Source organism: Aedes aegypti, chromosome 2, assembly GCF_002204515.2.
Source record: "Aedes aegypti strain LVP_AGWG chromosome 2, AaegL5.0 Primary Assembly, whole genome shotgun sequence".
NCBI classification, from domain to species: Eukaryota; Metazoa; Arthropoda; class Insecta; order Diptera; family Culicidae; genus Aedes; species Aedes aegypti.
In genome coordinates this window covers 26932965-26952249 of record NC_035108.1, presented here as the reverse complement: position 1 = coordinate 26952249, position 19285 = coordinate 26932965, and the positions used below count along the sequence as shown (strand labels likewise).

The window sequence follows — 19285 nt, the reverse complement described above, 5'->3', positions numbered from 1 at the left end:
CAAAGGTATGGAAAAAATCATTCCTTATACCTATATATAAATCAGGTAAGAAATCGGACATTCGAAATTATCGCGGTATTGCTATTATGTCATGTATTCCAAAACTTTTCGAGTCAATTGTAAACAAAAATATGTTTGCCCAAATAAAAAATCGTATAACAAACGCTCAACACGGCTTTTTCAAAGGTCGTTCGACCACTACGAACCTTCTGGAATTTGTAAGTTACTCACTGAGTGCAATGGATAAAGGTTACTTCGTAGAAGCTCTTTACACTGACTTTAGTAAAGCATTTGATAAACTTGACATTCCAATGTTGACTTTCAAGCTTGAAAAAATGGGAATCGAAATGAGTCTCCTAAAGTGGATCAAGTCCTATTTAAACGACCGTCAGCAAATAGTAAAATTCAATGGGAAAAGATCAAATCCAATACATGTTACATCTGGAGTACCTCAAGGCTCACACTTAGGCCCTCTTCTTTTTATTTTATATGTTAATGACGTTTCTTATATTCTAAACAAACTGAGGGTCCTTATATATGCTGACGACATGAAGCTATTTTTAGAAATAAAGAATGATGATGATCATAATGTTTTTAAGAATGAGATACAGATTTTCTACACGTGGTGCTGCAAAAGTTTATTGGAATTGAATATAAAAAAATGTAACCTCATAAGTTATAGCAGAAAACGAACCACACCAAATATGTCTATTGTTTTAGGAAACGAACATGTAAAAAAATGTGATAAAATAAGAGACTTAGGAGTTATCTTAGACTCAAAACTATCATTTGTAGATCACTATAATGCAATAATTCATAGAGCAGGAAATATGCTCAATTTCATAAAACGATTTGGCCAACACTTCCGTGATCCTTACACATTAAAAATACTTTATGTTGCATATGTAAGATCAATATTAGAATATTGTAGTATTGTTTGGTCACCTTACACAAAAAAACATGAAGAACGTATAGAATCGATACAAAAGCAGTTTTTACTATACGCACTACGTAATTTAGGCTGGTCAGTACTTCCTCTACCATCATATGAATCACGATGCATGCTTATCAATATGAAATCACTGAAAGTGCGTCGTGATTATGCTATGGTTTCTTTTGTTAACGATATTGTTTCACAGCGCATTGATTCTGCTGATATACTTTCAAAACTGAATTTTTATACTCCAACTCGTCACTTGCGCAATCGTTACTTGTTCACAGTAGGTCATCATCGCACGAACTACGCTAAATTTAGTCCGTTGAATCAGATGATGACTATATATAATCAGCATTGTGAAATGATTGATGTTAACATGTCTCGAACAAAACTGAAAAAATACTTTTTTGATATACAAAACAATAGTAACTGAGGAATGTATTATGAATCGAGTATACTCAACAAATTTATAGTATATAATTAAATAGATATTAAGAACACAATGTAATTTAGAATGGTCTACAAAATGCTTGACGTCAAATAAATAAATAAATATAAAACCTTCCAAACTGCATCATAATCCGTTACATATTATGTAGGTTTTATATATATCCTTGAATATTCAAACGAGGAAGCTTGGATATTATGGGGCACTGTTTCAACCTCTGAAATAATCGTATCTGGTATTTTATACCATTAAAAACCCCATCGTCTTTGGAATAAAATCGTATATTAACTATTTACATCATATTAAGAAAAACTGTACCTTGCACAAAACCTAAAACTTGCCAACTTTGGAAAAGGAATTTGTTTTCCATGTTAAGAGAACAATTTATTCATACTCAATTGACCTATCTCACTTCTCAAAATATTAAACAACAATGCTAGATTCATTTTCTTCAAATTATTGGATTAAGTGCCTATTTAAGCAGATAGATATTTTTTGAGCCTAAAATAATGGTTTCTGATATTCAAGTTCCTCGTTTTTACATTCATGGATACAGGTGATACCTATAGAAAATGCAACGTTTGAACCCATCGAGGTTTATTTGCAACAATTTGTTTCCCTACTAACAACAAATCAGAAAAAAAAATTTACCTAAAAAAAACCACAGTTTAGTTTCCTTTTAAATTTTAGAATCCTATTTATTTTCCCAAAGTTGTGTATTTTGATCATTAACATGTATATGATTGAGTAGAACATTGCTGCCATAAACAAAACTACATATTTTGTAAATATTTGAATAGAAAGGAGGAATGTAAAGAAAGAGCGTTCTGAAGCGTGTAAACAGAAAAAAGAGAGGTTCACTCCCTGTTGGCTCTCTCATTCTTCGTATATTCTTCTTCAGAAACTTACAATATAGTCCGCCTATTTCACCTACCCGAACCCGAAAAAAAGAGCAGAAAAAAGCTTTGTTGAACGGCACTTTTTCTCTCTATCCTTCATCTGCCTGTATGAAACTGTGCTTGAATGGGTGGCTAGGCGCGCAAAGCAAGGCATGTGATAAAGCCGAGAAACGAACGAAGAAGAACCACTTGGGCACTTCCAAGCTTCACATTGGTTTTTCTCGGCTAAATATGAGCTTTGAAGCTTTCAAAACACCAAACTGCCGTGGTGAATCAAAAGTGCCAAGAATAGGATCTGGCTCCCTACCCTGATTAATGAAGGATGTCAATTCGAAACCAGGTTTTCAATTCCCGGATTTTTTCCGGATGACTAAAATTTAAAAAAAGGATGACAAAATGTTCCTGCAGTTTGATTTTTTTTTTCATACAAACTGGTCATTTTTGGAAGACTTAATCTAACATTTGTGAATTATTTCAAACAGTTTGAAAATTGTGGACAAAAAGATATAAAGGATTTTTTAAATATGAAAAAAAAAACCAGAATTCCAGAAAAGTTCTGGGAGATTTAAAAATTATTTGAACACATTTGAAACAATAATTTTCCACAAAGTGACAAAGTTCAATAGCCAACCATTTTGCCTTCTGAGAATGGCTTCGAAATTATGCGATATACATGGCCTACAGCTGGTATATGAGTAAATTATTAATCTGGCGAAACTCTTCTTGGATCTAATGAGAGCTATGAAACTGGTCAAACTTTTTAACATAAATCAAAAAATCTTCCAAGTAATCCATCAAAGATCTATTCAAGAGTACCCAAAGAACCTCGCCCTTTATTCATTCAATGAAGATCTTGATTGAAATAAATCGGTATCCTTATGTTTAAAATGCATATTTTCCCGGTGTGTTCTCCAAATATCCGGGTATTTCCCGTATTTCTCTCCGGCATTTGTAATTCCTGGGTTTTTTCGCTTTTTCCGATTTGATGGTTTTCCTTCATACTAAATTCGTGATATGCCAATATCAAAGCTCAATACATCCAACATAAAATCAATAGGGAAAATTTCATCAACAGAATAAATTTAATAGAGATTTTTAATGGAAAATCGGTTCAAAACTAAAGAACCGCTAAATTTTAGGTTTCCTAAATTAACCGATCGTGAAATTTTTGCTAAAAATGGTCATACATATTTTTAGTTTTTCTACTGACATCTTCCTAAAAAAATAGTGAGTGGTTTGCGAAGGCCCAAGCTCTCCGATTCATTTTTCGCCCGCTCGAAGTGATTTTTTTTTCTGTTAGCACTTCATTCGCGCGACACTGCGATTGTAGCTGTTCAGTCGAGGATGGATTACCAACTGGTGAGCTCGTTTCATGCTTGTAATAACACATTTGTATCATAACATGTATTTTTATGAATTTGTTGAACAAACTATGAATTTTTCGTCACTTTAAGTACTGACATAAGAGCTTATTTATGTTTTATAAAATTTCGAGGTTCAAACCTTTGAATAGTTCGATGTTTAAGATGTCGACGCATTGACAGATAACTTTTTAAACAGAGGTTACATGAATCGTATCACTAACCAAAGTGAATCTTGATCATGTAGCTTTGAAGCTCAATGATCAGGACTCCTTCCCGTGACAGCCATTAAGATGCAGAGGTATACTCGGTCTTTAGTAACAATGGATATCACACTAACATTCCTTCCCTTCCCCGATGACCGTAAGGACGTGGCCGGCGCCGTTATTGACATTACTAGTTTCAGAGACCTCGAAAATGAACATTGAAGATGGCATGCTACTCCCAAGCTACATCTGTTGGTTCCCTGTACAATTTCGATGATTCTTGTCAACCACGGAGTAGTAACTACGAAATGTACGGTCATAAATGCTCATGCTCATGTCATATTCCTAAAAAAAATAGTATTACCTCTGTGTTTTCTACATTTGTCTCATTTGTTGTGTATCTCTCAAAAATATTTTGGAATCGTGCAATTTCATTTGTTTCGTCAAAATTACGGTCAAATTGAGCATTTTCAATAAAACGACGGGACAGTCCGCCTAGGTCGCGAAAACGATGCTGTCCCGTTAAATACGGGACGTATGGTTAGCCAAGCCTGAATATAATTTACCACTTAAACTTAGTTTTATTCATTCATGCACTTACATGTTCACTTTATTTTAACTACCGCCGTGCGTGGTGACATTGGGCCTTAGAGTGACTTTGACCGCCCTTTTCGATGAATTTCATGGTTAGTACGAACGACCAAAAACTAGTCTATGATCTCTCATCATAGGGTTTAGTTTGCAAAAAAAAAAGAAATAGCATTTGAATTTTTATAACTGCTCTTTACATGAATTGCTACGGAAACTCGAACTTCAACATCGATTTCCAACGTTTATCAGTTTTGTTAAAAAGAGTGTTTTCAAATATTAGTCTGGAATTAATATTGTGAAGAATTATTTCAAATTTATCACAAAATTTGCCAATACAGAACATGCATATGTGTTGAAATCTTCAATCTCGTTTTTCACGGTTACACGTTTTGGAACACGGGACAACTATGCGTAGAACAGTACCAGCTGAGCAACTGTGATGCTTTTCCGCCGCAGGAAAATGTGCGTTTTCCACTCGGGCGAATTTCCCAAATTACTCCTGCGGAGTGATTTAACGGTCGGGACCTTCGCCTCAGCCGCCGTTGGTTCACCTTGTTCCGCTCCGGGAGGCTTCGGGTCTCGATAGGATTTCCGCCTGTAATTTCCTTCGCTTTGATTTTCGGGCTCTTCGCACGGTGACCGCAGATTTCCCACGGGGGAAATTTCAACTTCCTACTTCGTACGATGGTGGAAACGATTCGCAGAACGGTGTTTATTCCGCTTCGGGGAAGGTGAAACTAGCTCGATATGCGGCAATAGCACTTAAGAGTAAGGCGGCGACGACGGCACTCCAGTAGAGTTAACTAGGGCAAAAGGTTTTTGTGTTTGTAAGAAAATTAAAATGCTCCATAGAAAACTAAGAAATGCAAAAATGGTCAATCGGCAAAGAAAAATCTCAGTTAATAACAGTGGAAGTGCTTATAAAAAACACTAAGCTGGGAAGCAGGCTCTGCCCTAGTGAGGACGTAATGCCAGGAAGACAAAAAAATCGTCTTGACGAGCATGTCACAAATTGTGAACGTGCCTTACTGTTCTAATTATGGAGTAGTTTTTAACTATCTATGGAACATTTTAAATTTTCCTTATTGGTGCATTCAATAGGCTGTCGTTACCTAGCGAGAGCTGATAAGAACCAACTGACACGATTGGATGGAGACGGGACGGAATTGTATCAGAAGAGATGGGACAATCCCGATAAGGAGGTTCTGCGGTTGGTTGTTCTGGCTGACAAGTACAAGTGGCTGATGAACAAGCGTTGGGTGTATCGATGGGACTGTTTTGATTAGACGATTGAGTAGGCGGAGTACCTACTTTTATCGTTAGATTTGCCGCTTATGAGATTGGCTGGGGCAATTTGCTTTATTTATATACATTATAATCTTCAGGATATTGAGATTCAGGTCAATGGGATAAACAAATTTCCATTCGAGTTCAGATCTCATTGTTGTTTTTTCAGACGCGAGTTTTGAATTCATACTGAATTCTACTACAGTCGACTCTCCACATCTCGATGTTCTACATCTCGATATCTCTCCCTATGTCGATGATTTCATAAGTGCCTTCAGTCTGCATACATTTTCACTCCCCATATCTCGATATCATCCTGGTCTCGATATCTCCATATCTCGATGTATTTCTGTCGATTTTTCGTTCTCAATTTTCTCTCCGTATGTCGATATGACCAATATCGAAGGTCACTAGACCAAAGTTTTGAGATTCAAAACAAATTAGGAGCGCAAAATGACGTTTGTTTGTGTATTACTTTCTTGGCAACGGAGTATTTTTCAATCTAGTATTCATCAAAAATGTGTTCTTTGTCTCGATCTCTTCCTATCTCGATGGTCCCTTCGATATCGAGATGTGGAGAGGCGACTGTATGTCTCTTTTTGTCTGAAATTATTAATAAATGTTTTGTTCCAATGTTTCAACATTGGATATTCCATGTAATTTATTATTGTGTAGTACTACCAAGAAGAGAGCTTCAGAATTATTTTCAAAATTTGATTTTGAATCCTCTGCGGATCTGTTCCCCAAAGTAAATGCTCAAAGAATTTGTTAGTAGGCTGATAATTTTATCAAATTGACAGATTGATGCTTCAGTCATGCAATAGGGCTCTGCACTGTTTTGATTTTGTGTAGGATTTTGACGTTTACTGGCCTTGTTGTTTACAAATTTAATGTACACTGAGGAAACGGGACGTATGAGGTACATAAGATTTTCTTATGGAATAACGACATAAGAAGTATTTTGTTCTGCATTTGAGAATCTTATAACATTCCACAACAGACTTATGAAATAGCACTCATTACATAGACAGATATAATTTCATAAGAAACTCTTTTTGGTTATCAATCGCATTGATTATTGGCTTTCATAAGACAATCTAATGGAGTACGATTTTCTTAACAATTTCATACGAAAATCTTATGAATTGCGTGGAGCGATGCTAATAACAAAATATTCACGATTGAGATTCATTAGCGCACGTATGGCAATGATTAGTAACACTTGTGAAAAACAGTCGACTTCCCATCAAAAACCAATCAACCATCAAAAGACATAAGAAGCATCTAATGAGACTCATAAGAAAAACTTGTGAACTTCCATAGATCATTGCGTTCATAATATAAATGGGTATAGTATCATAAGACACTCTTATGAAGGATCATAGATATCAATTATGGAATTCTTTAGCACCATTATGTATTTAGAGAATCGCTCTTTGAATTTAGGAAAATAAAGATATTCATAAGATCTCTTATGATAACGACAAGAGTTTCTTGTGAATATCGGACGTTTTGTGTTTCATAAGAATCTTATGTAAGAGAGAAAACAAGTCAAGAAATCAATTCACAAGCATTCTCTTATGAAATTCGTACGCAATTTCTGGCTCAGTTGAGGAGTAAAAGAGAGAGGAAGATTTTTGTGCAGTGACCCATTAACTTCAACAAGGCAAAACGAATCACACGCTACACCATCTCATCAATTGATTGCACGGAAGAATATCCATTATCTTGCGCTCCTCCGCATACACCGGTTGTCCATACAAGCTGTCTGTGATCGTTATCGAGAGGGCTGCCGTGTCATAAAAGAAATGCACTCAAGGCGAATTAAATTATCGTCTGCCCGGCAATGCCTACCGATCACCACCAATCCGTCCTTGGTCTCCGCACTTTCGCCGTTTCCACATTGATAACTATTTGACGTGACGACAATGCAGAAACTGCAGCATTGCTGCACTTTGGTTCAATTACTCATCTCTATCAGCACTAAATCTACACTTCACTGATAAGGGATATAGGATTAATGCATTCTGAGGAAAGTGACAGTCAACTATCAATAGCTCGACAAGGCGTATCACGAAATCGAGTTATGTAGGTCTCAAAATGCGATTCAACATATTCGATGTTCGTTTGAAATGTAGTTGCAATGATTTTGTTTTCTGTAACTCGATATTTTCCTAACTCGATAATCTCTTGTATATCTTAGATAATTAGAAAAGGAATCACTAAAGAAATTTCTCGCAGAAACTCTTGCAGAAATTTTCTACAGCGACTCCCATTTGAACTGACAGTTCTTTCCAACTTCGTACTGCGATCAGAAAAAAGCGCCTTGTTGATCGATTCTTTGCAGAAATTTCGCATGCATCAAGATAGGCCGATAAATTACTTGTCAGCAGCGAATCAGGCTTTAAGCTAAGTATGCTGTTTCGCTCAAGAAAAGTAAAAATTTGTGCCCGAGAAATGGTCAAGAAATTTTCTACAGTGAGCTCCATTTGAATTGACATTTCTTTTCAAAAGCGTACTGCGATAAAAGAAAAATGCTTTTCTTGACCATTTCTTGCAAGAAATTTCCCACGCATCGAGATAGGCGATTACTTTTCTGTTGAAGTGCATACTTCGCTTTAAGCCTGATTTGCTACTGAAAAGGAATCGCTAAAGAAATGTCTCGCCGATTCCTTGCAGAAATTTTCTACAGCGACTCCCATTTGATCTGACAGTCCTTTTCAACTGCGTACTGCGATCAGAAAAAAGCGCATTCTTGAACGATTCCTTGCAGAAATTTCCCATGCATCAAGATAGGCCGATAAATTACTTGTCAGCAGCGAATCAGGCTTTAATCGAGATGAATCAGCTCTTAGATTTGGATTTTGTATCTAAAGATACACGGAAAAAAGGCGACAGGAGAAAGATTTATGATTTCGGGAGAAAGGTATATTTTCATGTTATGAAAACACATCATCACCAAAATTCATAAAATCATGAATCATTTTCCCGTAACGCCAGCTAAATATAACTTTTTCAATTTTTTATCAAAGAAAAGTGTCAATTTAATTCATCAAATCATGAAGTATGTATACTGGAAATATGAGTAAAATTCATGAAAACATAAGCATTTTCAATATGATGCCACTTTTCGGTCATGAAATCATTAAGCAGGATCCTAAATTATGAAAACAGTTAATGAAAACAAAAGCACTATTTACGTACAATTTTATTCACATTACATAAAATTGTACGTAAATGGAACTGTAACATGAATGCTCACACTTTTATGGATCACCTGGACACAATTATAAGTCACATATCGGGATGCTAGACGGCCGTGAATCGCGTCAGTCCCATCTGCATTTTGGTCGAAATTGAGTTGAGTTTAATTTTCAACATATCTTCCAATGCTCTTACAGCTGCACTAATGAGATAATATTATTTATTCGGAAAAAATATGAAAAACAGCAAGTCAAATTGCCTTTATATTTTTCTCGAAAAGATATCGTAGTGAAAAACAAATTTTGGAAGTTTCATGGTGATCTGAATACGTTCCAATTCTCCGGATTTTTTTTTAATATTCGCATGGAAAACGAGTTTGGAAACTTCACAGCCCATTTTCTCAATGCCTACTTTTTACAGATAGGACTGACTTGCGATTCACGGCAGTAGAGCGGTTCAAAATTCAAAGTAGGTTTAAAATTCAATCTTCCATGCTACTCTTACCATCCTTACGATAAAAATAGTGTTCAGTGTAATTTTCAATTTTATACCTATAAGGGCCCATGAAAATAAATTATGTAAATTTTTTGAACAACACCCGCTTGATAACCAAAAACTCCATATCTAAAAGCGGAAGGAAGGATTAGGAATACTATTGCTATCAATTAGGGTTTATTGATTTATAATCTTGCAAATTTTGAGCACCCCGACTGTTCCAGGTTACCAAAGAACTATTTTGAGAACTGGTCATCAAACTACAAGCGTAAAGTGTGGTTTTACTTTTTGAAAGTGGATTATACCCTTACAGGCTCAGATAGTTAGTTTCTATCAAATTTTGAGAGTAACGACAATGTATGGTGATTCAATAACTACTTACAAGTCTTCAGATCTACAAAAGCCATCAATAATATTTCGGTTGATTTTGATCTCTCGAAGGATTATGGAGAACATTTACGCATTTAGGCTGATAGAAGTATATTCTGTCAAGTTTCAAAATCAACAAGATTTAGAAAAAGTTTTTAGTACGGATCTTCATATCTACAAGCGTAACCAGTCATCTTTCGTATGAACAAGGTTGATAGGCTTAAAAGCTGAGGAAGCCATCCAGAATTGGCATTATCCAATCAAAATTGCCATTACTTTCCGTTTATTTTTTGTTTATAGTTGTTTTCTAACAATTTATTTTGTGCGGTGCAGCTGTATATTTTTTTCTTCTTATAATCTGTAAATTATCTCTTAATCAATTCTTAATTCATTGATTTTTGAGTGTTTTCTTATAAAAGGTTTGAATACAATAACGAATTCTATTGGATTTATTACTTTGAGAATATTATACAAACAAAAGTTTTGAACAAAAATATACTGCATTCAATAATGATATGACCACTAATAATTTTTCTTCTAAAGGAATATATAAATAAAGTGGATAAAATCAGATACTTGATTATGGTTAAGAGGCAGAAATGCTAATATGTGAGTGATTCTATGACACTACCCCGAACGCCACTACCCCGAATGCCACTACCCCGAACGCCATTACCCCGAAAGCCATTACCCCGAATGGGTCATTACCCCGAACGCCACTACCCCGAATGGGTCACTACCCCGGACGCCATTACCCCGAATGGATAACATTTTGAGACATATTCTAGTTGGCTCCATCCCATCACCCCGAACGCCATTACCCCGAACGCCACTACCCCGAACGCCACTACCCCGAATGGGTCACTACCCCGAAAGCCATTACCCCGAATGGGTCATTACCCCGAACGCCACTACCCCGAATGGACCATTACCCCGAATAGTATGAGATACAGTACAGTATCTTGTTTTGCGTGCAAAAATGCGTCTCTAATGAAGGCTGGTAATTAATGGCACGTAAAATTCGTCGGTAAAATGTTCATCATATATTTATTCTTTCGAAATATCTTGATGGCAACTATATTCTTCTCATTCTTTCTGAGACAGTGCCTGTTTATCAGCTCAGTGGGCACCTTCGCAATTCAAGGGTTCATTCACAAATTTCATTTTAACCAAAAGTTGTCATTTTTAACACCCACCCACCCCCTCGTACTTTTTTTGTATGGAAATTCTACATATTGTGAATGGGCTGAAACATTTTGAGGACCCACAAACTTTTTTGCTCCCTTCAGCGTTACGAAATTTGTGAATGGGCTTTAATAAAATAAGCCTTTTATTGACTGAAAGGAATTCGAATCCATAACCCTCAATATGGTGTTGCTTAACAGATGCGTAATCACCGGTATTTGGACTTGTTGGTGGTGTTCATATTTCAATTTTGTTTTTGAACAAATATTTTTCTTTCTTATGAATATAGGTTGTGTCATAGCATCACGTTGTTACAGTGATCATTTACGTCATAGCTGCAAACATTTCATAAGAAATTTGCCCTTCTTTTTTAAATAGGCTGATCTTTCACGTTTTTGTTGGATAAGCTAGTCACTAATATTTCCATATAGAACAGCTTTTTATAAAGGAATATATCTTGAAGGCATTCACTAAACTGATTCATGCTATAGTTCTAATCGGAAATGTTCCCTTTTTTATCTTCTTGTATTAAACAGACAGGTATCTTATGGATTTACTCACCACTTCTCTACCATCATCATTTCTTCATTATCTTGAATCAAAAAAATATTCACAGAAATTCAAATTAATGATCCCACAAATCAACAAAAGTTCTTACTGTAGCGTCAATCAGAGGCCGCCGATTTTTTTTAACATGTACAAGTGCGAGAACGGAACGGTCGTCTATTAGGTTGGTTTTTAGGCGGGTTCCATAGAACAACACTTGCAGCGACTATCTCAGGGTGAACTTCCATTACCATCGTTTACGAAACAAAATCTTAATCTTAATCTTAATGCCCGACACCTATAAAATCAGTAGAGGAAGTGGCTACCGACGTTCAATAAGATACTTTACTACATCCTAATTTTGTACATATTATAGCTATCCTTCTCATAATAAATTCAGCCTTCTTTTCGAAATAGGCTGTTCTTCAGAGCATTGCAATGTGTCTGTGTGAATCTTCCCAAAATTAGAGGACAAAACTTAGTGTGTAAAAATTATTTGCTGAACAACTAGCTGCTTTTTTATCTTCTAATATTTGAAAAATACATTGTTAAGCCAAACTCGTGAAATACTCAAAAGGAAATCGTACAATTATCTCCCCACTCTCTAACTAGAATATGTCTCAAAATGTTATCCATTCGGGGTAATGGCGTTCGGGGTAGTGACCCATTCGGGGTAGTGGCGTTCGGGGTAATGACCCATTCGGGGTAATGGCTTTCGGGGTAGTGGCGTTCGGGGTAGTGGAATTCGGGGTAGTGGCGTTCGGGGTAGTGTCATAGAATCATTCTAGTTAGAGAGTGGGGAGATAATTGTACGATTCCTTTTAAGTATTTCACGAGTTTGGGTCAAAAATGTATTTTTCAAATATTAGAAGATAAAAAAGCAGCTAGTTGTTCAGCAAATAATTTTTACACACTAAGTTTTGTCCTCTAATTTTGGGCAGATTCACACAGCCACATTGCAATGCTCTGAAGAACAGCCTATCTTGAAAAGAAGGGTGAATTTATTATGAGAAGGATAGCTATAATATGCACAAAATTAGGATGTAGTAAAGTCTCTTATTGGACGTCGGTAGCCACTTCCTCTACTCATTTTTATAGGTATCAGGCATTAAGATTAAGATCTTCTTAAAGATTTTATTTCGTAAACGATGGTAATGGTTCACCCTGAGATAGTCGCTGCAAGTGTTGTTCTATGGAACCCGCCTAAAAACCAACCTAATAGACGACCGTTCCGCTATCGCACTTGTACACTTGTACATGTTAGAAAAATCAGCGGTCTCTGATGGACGCTACAGTAAGAACTGTTGATTTGTGGGATCATTAATTTGAATCTCTGTGAGATAACCACAATTTTTTTTTTTTGATTCAAGATAATGAAGAAATGATGATGGCAGAAAAGTCGTGAGTAAATCCATAAGAGACCTGTCTGCTTTAATACAAGAAGATCAAAGAAAGGGAAAATTTTCGATTAGAATTATAGCAGGAATCACTTAAGTGAATGCCTTCAAGATATATTCCTTTATACAAAGCCGTTCTATATGGAAATATTAGTGACTATCTTATCCAACAAAATCGTGAAAAAACAGCCTATTTAAAAAAGAAGGGCAAATTTCTGGAGAAATGTTTGCAGCTATGACGTGAATGATCACTGTAACAACGTGATGCTATGACACAACCTATATTCATAAGAAAGAAAAATATTTGTTCAAAAACAAAATTGAAATATGAACACCACCAACAAGTCTAAATACCGGTGATTACGCATTTGTTAAGCAACACCATATTGAGAGTTATGGATTCGAATTCCTTTCAGTCAATAAAAGGCTTATTTTATTGAAGCCCATTCACAAATTTCGTAACGCTGAAGGGGGCAAAAAAGTATGTGGGTCCTCAAAATGTTTCAGCCCATTCACAATATGTAGAATTTCCATACAAAAAAAAGTACGAGGGGGTGGGTGGGTGTTAAAAATGACAACTTTTGGTTAAAATGAAATTTGTGAATGAACCCTTGAATTGCGAAGGTGCCCACTGAGCTGATAAACAGGCACTGTCTCAGAAAGAATGAGAAGAATATAGTTACCATCAAGATATTTCAAAAGAATAGCTGGCATATAAAAGAAGGGAAAATATATGATGAACATTTTACCGACGAATTTTACGTGCCATTAATTACCAGCCTTCATTAGAGACGCATTTTTGCACGCAAAACAAGATACTGTACTGTATCTCATACTATTCGGGGTAATGGCTCATTCGGGGTAGTGGCGTTCGGGGTAATGACCCATTCGGGGTAATGGCTTTCGGGGTAGTGACCCATCCGGGGTAGTGGCGTTCGGGGTAATAGGATGGAGCCATGTGAGTATAAACATATTTTACCACAATTATTGAGTGCTTCGGGGAAACCTAAGCGAAAGTGTTATTTTGTTTTGTGTCGTTCGAGCGGTTCCCTATTTTCTCCGTTTGCGCGTGATTTTTGGGGCAGTGGGGTAGTGTGTGGTCCATTTATTCAGTTCCAAGTTCCCGTGAAGCGAGTGATGAAGTGAAGGGCAATCGTGTCAGGTTGTGCGAGTGCGAAAGATGTTCGTGTTCAGTCGAGGACCAACTGGTGAGCTCGTTTCATGCTTATGATTACACATTTATATCAAGGCAATGTTACGTTTTTGTATTTTTAAAACAAACTATGGATGGTTCACCACCACAAGTGGCGGCATTTACCCTTGTTCTGTTTTAAATAATGTTTATATACATATACCTTTTTTTCGTCATTACTTAAAAAACGTCGATATTCTCTATAACTCGATGGATTTTTCAGTCCCTTCAAATTTCCATACATTGTGCTCTCCATATGTCGATATTTCTATAACTCGATATCTCGATTATTCAATAGTCTCGATTATTCAATAGTGTGAGGGACTTGTTTGACTTTAAAGCAAATCTGTGTTTAATAATAGAATTAGAATTTTAGATTAAGAGACAGTCTGGAGAATCGTACTAGATTCAAGACTGTGAATAAATAAATCTCCTTTAGTCGATGTCACGTGAGAGGAAAATTTACCCCATAACTCGATACCCATTTTAAAATCCTTATTATATGGGAAACTTGGACTTTTTCTTGATTGTAAGTAAATAAATTCTTGCAAGTTGTAATATATGTTTAAAAACATTAAAATAAAAAAATATTGAAGGTAAAAAATGGGATTTTTCGAACATTTCGAAAAATGTTTTCAAATAATTGATTGTAAATTGTATCAACAAAATATTATTGCTTTCTTACAGTAGTAATCATATATGTATTGGAAATGCAGAAATTTGTTTCTTCGATTTTGAGGTTTTTTGCGTTGGTATATTCTATAACCCTTGAATATCGAGTTATGAAGAGTCGACTGTATATCAATGCATAACAAACATGACCTACTCGCGAACAGGCTAGGTGGGAGTAAGTCCGCACCCGTCTGCTCGGGAGAAGGTGTGGTTTATTAGGGTTTTGACAGACAAATTAACTGTATAACCATCAAATCGACAGTAGTCAAAAACCCTTGAAAATCATAAATCTCGGAGAGGAAGCAGCTTTTTTTTCCCAAAATCACAATTGATTCTGAAAGATCTTCAAACCTTAAAAAAAAAACCTCATATAGCAATTTTCAGATTTCTTCACGAAAATTGAACCCATCTGTAAGATTTTTTTTAGAATAGTTCCGTATTATCTGGCATTATATATATATATATTTTTTTTTGATAAATTGACGTACAACAAAATGGCCGCCGAAGAAGCCGATCCCCCAAGGAACATTGGAATATCTTCAATCCCTGATCACCAATGATTAATATCGACATGGATTCTTAAAGTGAAAGAGTTTTTGAAGAACTTGAGGAAAAATGGTGCAAATATATAGAAAAAAAAGTTATAACGATTTTCATATATCTTTTACGGTAAACAATGAAGCTAGAGGTAGAGGGTTAGTAAGTAAAGACATCGAAAACTTGCTAAGTATATTGAAATTTTTTATTTTGTATCCATGTATCATGTATCCAACACATAAATATTGCGTTTAAATTTATTTATGTGTTGGATACATGTTTTAGAAATTAATCGGTCCAAGCATGGTTTTTTAAACTTTTCCCTTAATAAAAAAAATCAAAAGTTATAAAAATTTTGAAAGTTTTTGTGATTAAACATGATAATTTTGGGCTAACAATCTGGCAACACTGCATTGCATCAATTTAAACAATTTCCCAAACTGTGGGAGACGACCCTCAGGAGAATGCATTATAGAAACTTTTCAACTATATTGCAATATTTACCGTGACATTTTTTTTTATGAATCGCGTGTAAAGTAAATTATTTTTTTTTGGCAAGAGTTGTTATGAAAATAATTTTAGGGCCTTGTAAAATTTCAATGTTTTTTAGATAGTTGAACTCATTTAGCATATTTATCTTTACATTTCACTTTTGGGAATAACATGAGTAATAATCTAAAAAATACTCAAGCTGTTTAACTGCTGGTCTATTTCTATGAAAAACAAAACAGTTCTCACTATTTATTCTCTGGTGAGTCGCAAATAATACTTTTGTCGACAAGGTGGGTCAGACATCCAAAAAGTTTGAGAACCTATGATCTAGAGAGGACACATTACAGTGAAACTAAATTGTAAGTTAGCTACCGTTTGATAATAGGTGGAATTGCGAATTATAGTGAAATTATAAAAAAAATAAAAACTTTTCGGGAATTTTGGGAAGCAGCATTTTTCTTCAGATTGAAAACCCTAACTCCAAACTTGAAACAGAAGGGTTACGGTCGTATTTTGGACCCACTAAGGAAGTGATTTTAGTTTTTTTTCCCAATTAATTATCTGCACAGCGTAACCAAGTCAAATAACATGCCAAAATGTAGAGAAAAACTTCCTCTACGAGATAAAAATGCCCATGTGGTCATATAGGATCTAAAAAACGTCGAAAATAAATGAATTGTGAAGCATTGTTTTTCATTATTTTGGACCCACCAATACATTTTGGACCCTGAAAGTATATATTTTGGACACCTGGCAAGTCCACGACACTGGTTGTATGAGATGCTTACCCATAGTCTAATCAATCGATTGACAATGGAAAACCGAAGAAATTCTACGCTTTTAGTTCAGAAATTTGAAATAAGTTTTGTTTACGTTTGATAAATTTCTGACAGCTTCAATTTCTGTGTGTAACGTGTTGTAACGGTTTCATGGATGAACCGAATAAATTAAATTCATTTCAGACAAAATAAACACATTTTCTATGTACAAACGGTTGATGCAAGTTCGGAATAGTCCTATCTTTCCAAATGGCATGCGAATTGAGTAGGTTTTTCGATTTAAACTGTGAAATTTGCAAGAAGATGGCCCAGGGGGTCCAAAATATATTGGTTACTTGGCATGTCAACATTTATTAAATTGAACTAATTCCACTAAAAGTAAGTCAAAGATGCAAAATTGTTTATAAATGTTTAAAATTTCAGAAAAACTAAACAGTGTAATAGCATTTCTGCTTTAAATCATTCAAAACTGTGTCCTTGACTCGTGAAATTATCCTAAAACCTTTAAAATCTTTTACATCTCATTAATCTGTGATCTGTGGTCGCAGATACCTGTAGGCAAGAACAGGAAAAAATCTGTGTAATAACAGATAAATCTGTGTATGTGGCATCACTGGCACTGATTAGTAAAGCCAGCTGAGAAGGCTTTCGCATTGGGAAACAGTTATTTTAATAAATATTGATCGTTGGAAACGACGCAATAAAATTATTACTTTCTGTTGTCACGATCCGTTGTATTCATTTCTATTTCAGTCGCAATCAGTTTTTATTCGTATCACAACTAATGTTTCACTGTGATAGAATGAGTGGTCTAAATACAACACTTCAGCTCTGTAATGAAATATTTAATTCGATTATTGGTGATTATAAAACGAAGCCAAACTTGGAATTTTCAAGAGCACAAAACTGGAGAATCTGACCACAATTTGCTTTGAAAATCAATCAAATTGCTTGCTTGCTGGTGGTGACCAATGGGATAAATTTTCAATGCGGAGCGCTGTTTGGTTTTCAAGTCTTGTGCTCCTGACAATTTGAGGTATGGCTTCGTTCTATAATCTATAATAACCTTTCAGCCTCTATAATAAAGAAAATTAATCATCAATCAATTCGATTATTTAGATATTCAGGCATCCCCCTTCATTCCTAGAGCATGATGAAATATGTGAATTTCCCTTAAAATTCATTGGCCCCTTAAGGCTTGACATTTTTTCCTGTTTGAAAGTATATCTCATAAACAATCGTCAGCCAGGTCACTGGCAACGCTTATTGATCTGAAAGGCTTCATTGAAATGAGTTTATGGATAAGCTTGTTCACCCATTTCACTCATAGCTTTTTTTGTTTGAATTTGCTTGCATCTTATTCGTAAACCTAAAATAAATCAGCGATTACGCCTGCAAATTTAGATGATGTGTGCATTTAGATAATAGATAAGGAAGGCTTCCAGAAATATCTTTCCTTTGCCTTCCAATCCGTGTCTCACTCCTAGTGGATTATACCTTCCTTATCGTTCAAAGCTAGCTTGTCCAATGTGCAAACAGAAATCCATCGCCCAGGTGAGATCCAATCCGCCAAAAAACAAACCCTCGATGTATCAATAAATCCAAAAATTTACCCAAATAAAATCGCTGCCCGGTAAACATCCCAATAGCTTTCCATCCGAGGACGATGAAATTCCGGCAGCAATATTTTCCCAATCCGAACGGTAAATAAATAATCGGACAGATTTGCGCACGTTTTTCTTCACGATCCAAAGAAAAAGCAGTACCGTCGTGCTCGTCATCGTTATTCACCCTCATAAGAAAAGATTCAAAACAAAACCATCCGTAACAGAGTCCATGTTGATCGATCGATATCGATAGTAAATGTGATACGTCTCTATATTTACGAATGCGCCGGACTTGTTTGTATCAACTGGATAAATAGTAATCGATTGGGAATTTCTCTCTTTTCTCGTTTTGCAGACTGAAAGTGTCGAACGTGCGTCTTCTTCCCGATGTTACCAGCAGCGAGGGGGAGATAACTCCAGATCACCGGCTCCAACACCAGCACCCCCTTCCACACCACGCAAAACCAAAGGTGAGTAGGGTCAAATGAAAATAGGGACAAAAATTACGAAAAACATGGAATTGAAAGATTACGTCAATGATTTCTTTTGTAATTAAAAAACACCAAAATTTTTAATTTTCTGTTTGAGTTCATGCACAAATAAAGTCAAGCGCCAAGGGGGGGAGGGGGTCAAGCGTGACAAGCCTTACAAAATTTTTGAAGGTCTCACACAAAAAGCGTGACAAGGAGAAGGGAGGGAGTCGAAAAAGTTGAAATTTAGCGTGACATAATTTGTGCAGCATCCCTTCACCATCCTAACAGAAACATTTTTGAACAGAGCATTCGAAACGACCTTTGAATTCTCAGGAATCTGAACGTACGCCTCATAAAGCAACTCAAATGGAAAAAAAATTGTATAAGTCACTTGTGCTCTTCATAATGCCTAAGACTGAAATTCATAAAGCGCCTTCTGAATGAATTAAAATAATAAAATAAGAAATAAAACTTCGCCTTCTTTTTACGACCGTTATAGAAGGTCGTAAAAATAGGGTTAGAATAATGTTTTTGATAAAATCGAAGAGAAGATGTCAAAGTACAGATTCAAGATATAAGCTGTAGCTTTCGAATAATGGTTCTTTATG

The 19285-nt window shown here is 35.7% G+C and overlaps 2 protein-coding genes across 3 annotated transcripts in view; one reads left to right on the top strand and one right to left on the bottom strand.

The window, feature by feature from the left end:
• LOC5575041 overlaps positions 1 to 5182 on the bottom strand; it is a 52376-nt gene extending 47194 nt beyond the window's left edge. The window contains exon 1 of the mRNA XM_001661721.2: positions 4994 to 5182. The gene's annotated coding sequence lies outside the window, so the exon portion shown is untranslated. The remainder of the gene's footprint in view (positions 1 to 4993) is intronic.
• The window catches only part of LOC5577804 (serine-rich adhesin for platelets), a 572874-nt gene that overhangs the window by 251791 nt on the left and 301798 nt on the right, over positions 1 to 19285 (top strand). For both annotated transcript variants that reach the window (XM_021840347.1, XM_021840346.1), the window contains exon 3: positions 18560 to 18674. The gene's annotated coding sequence lies outside the window, so the exon portion shown is untranslated. The remainder of the gene's footprint in view (positions 1 to 18559; positions 18675 to 19285) is intronic.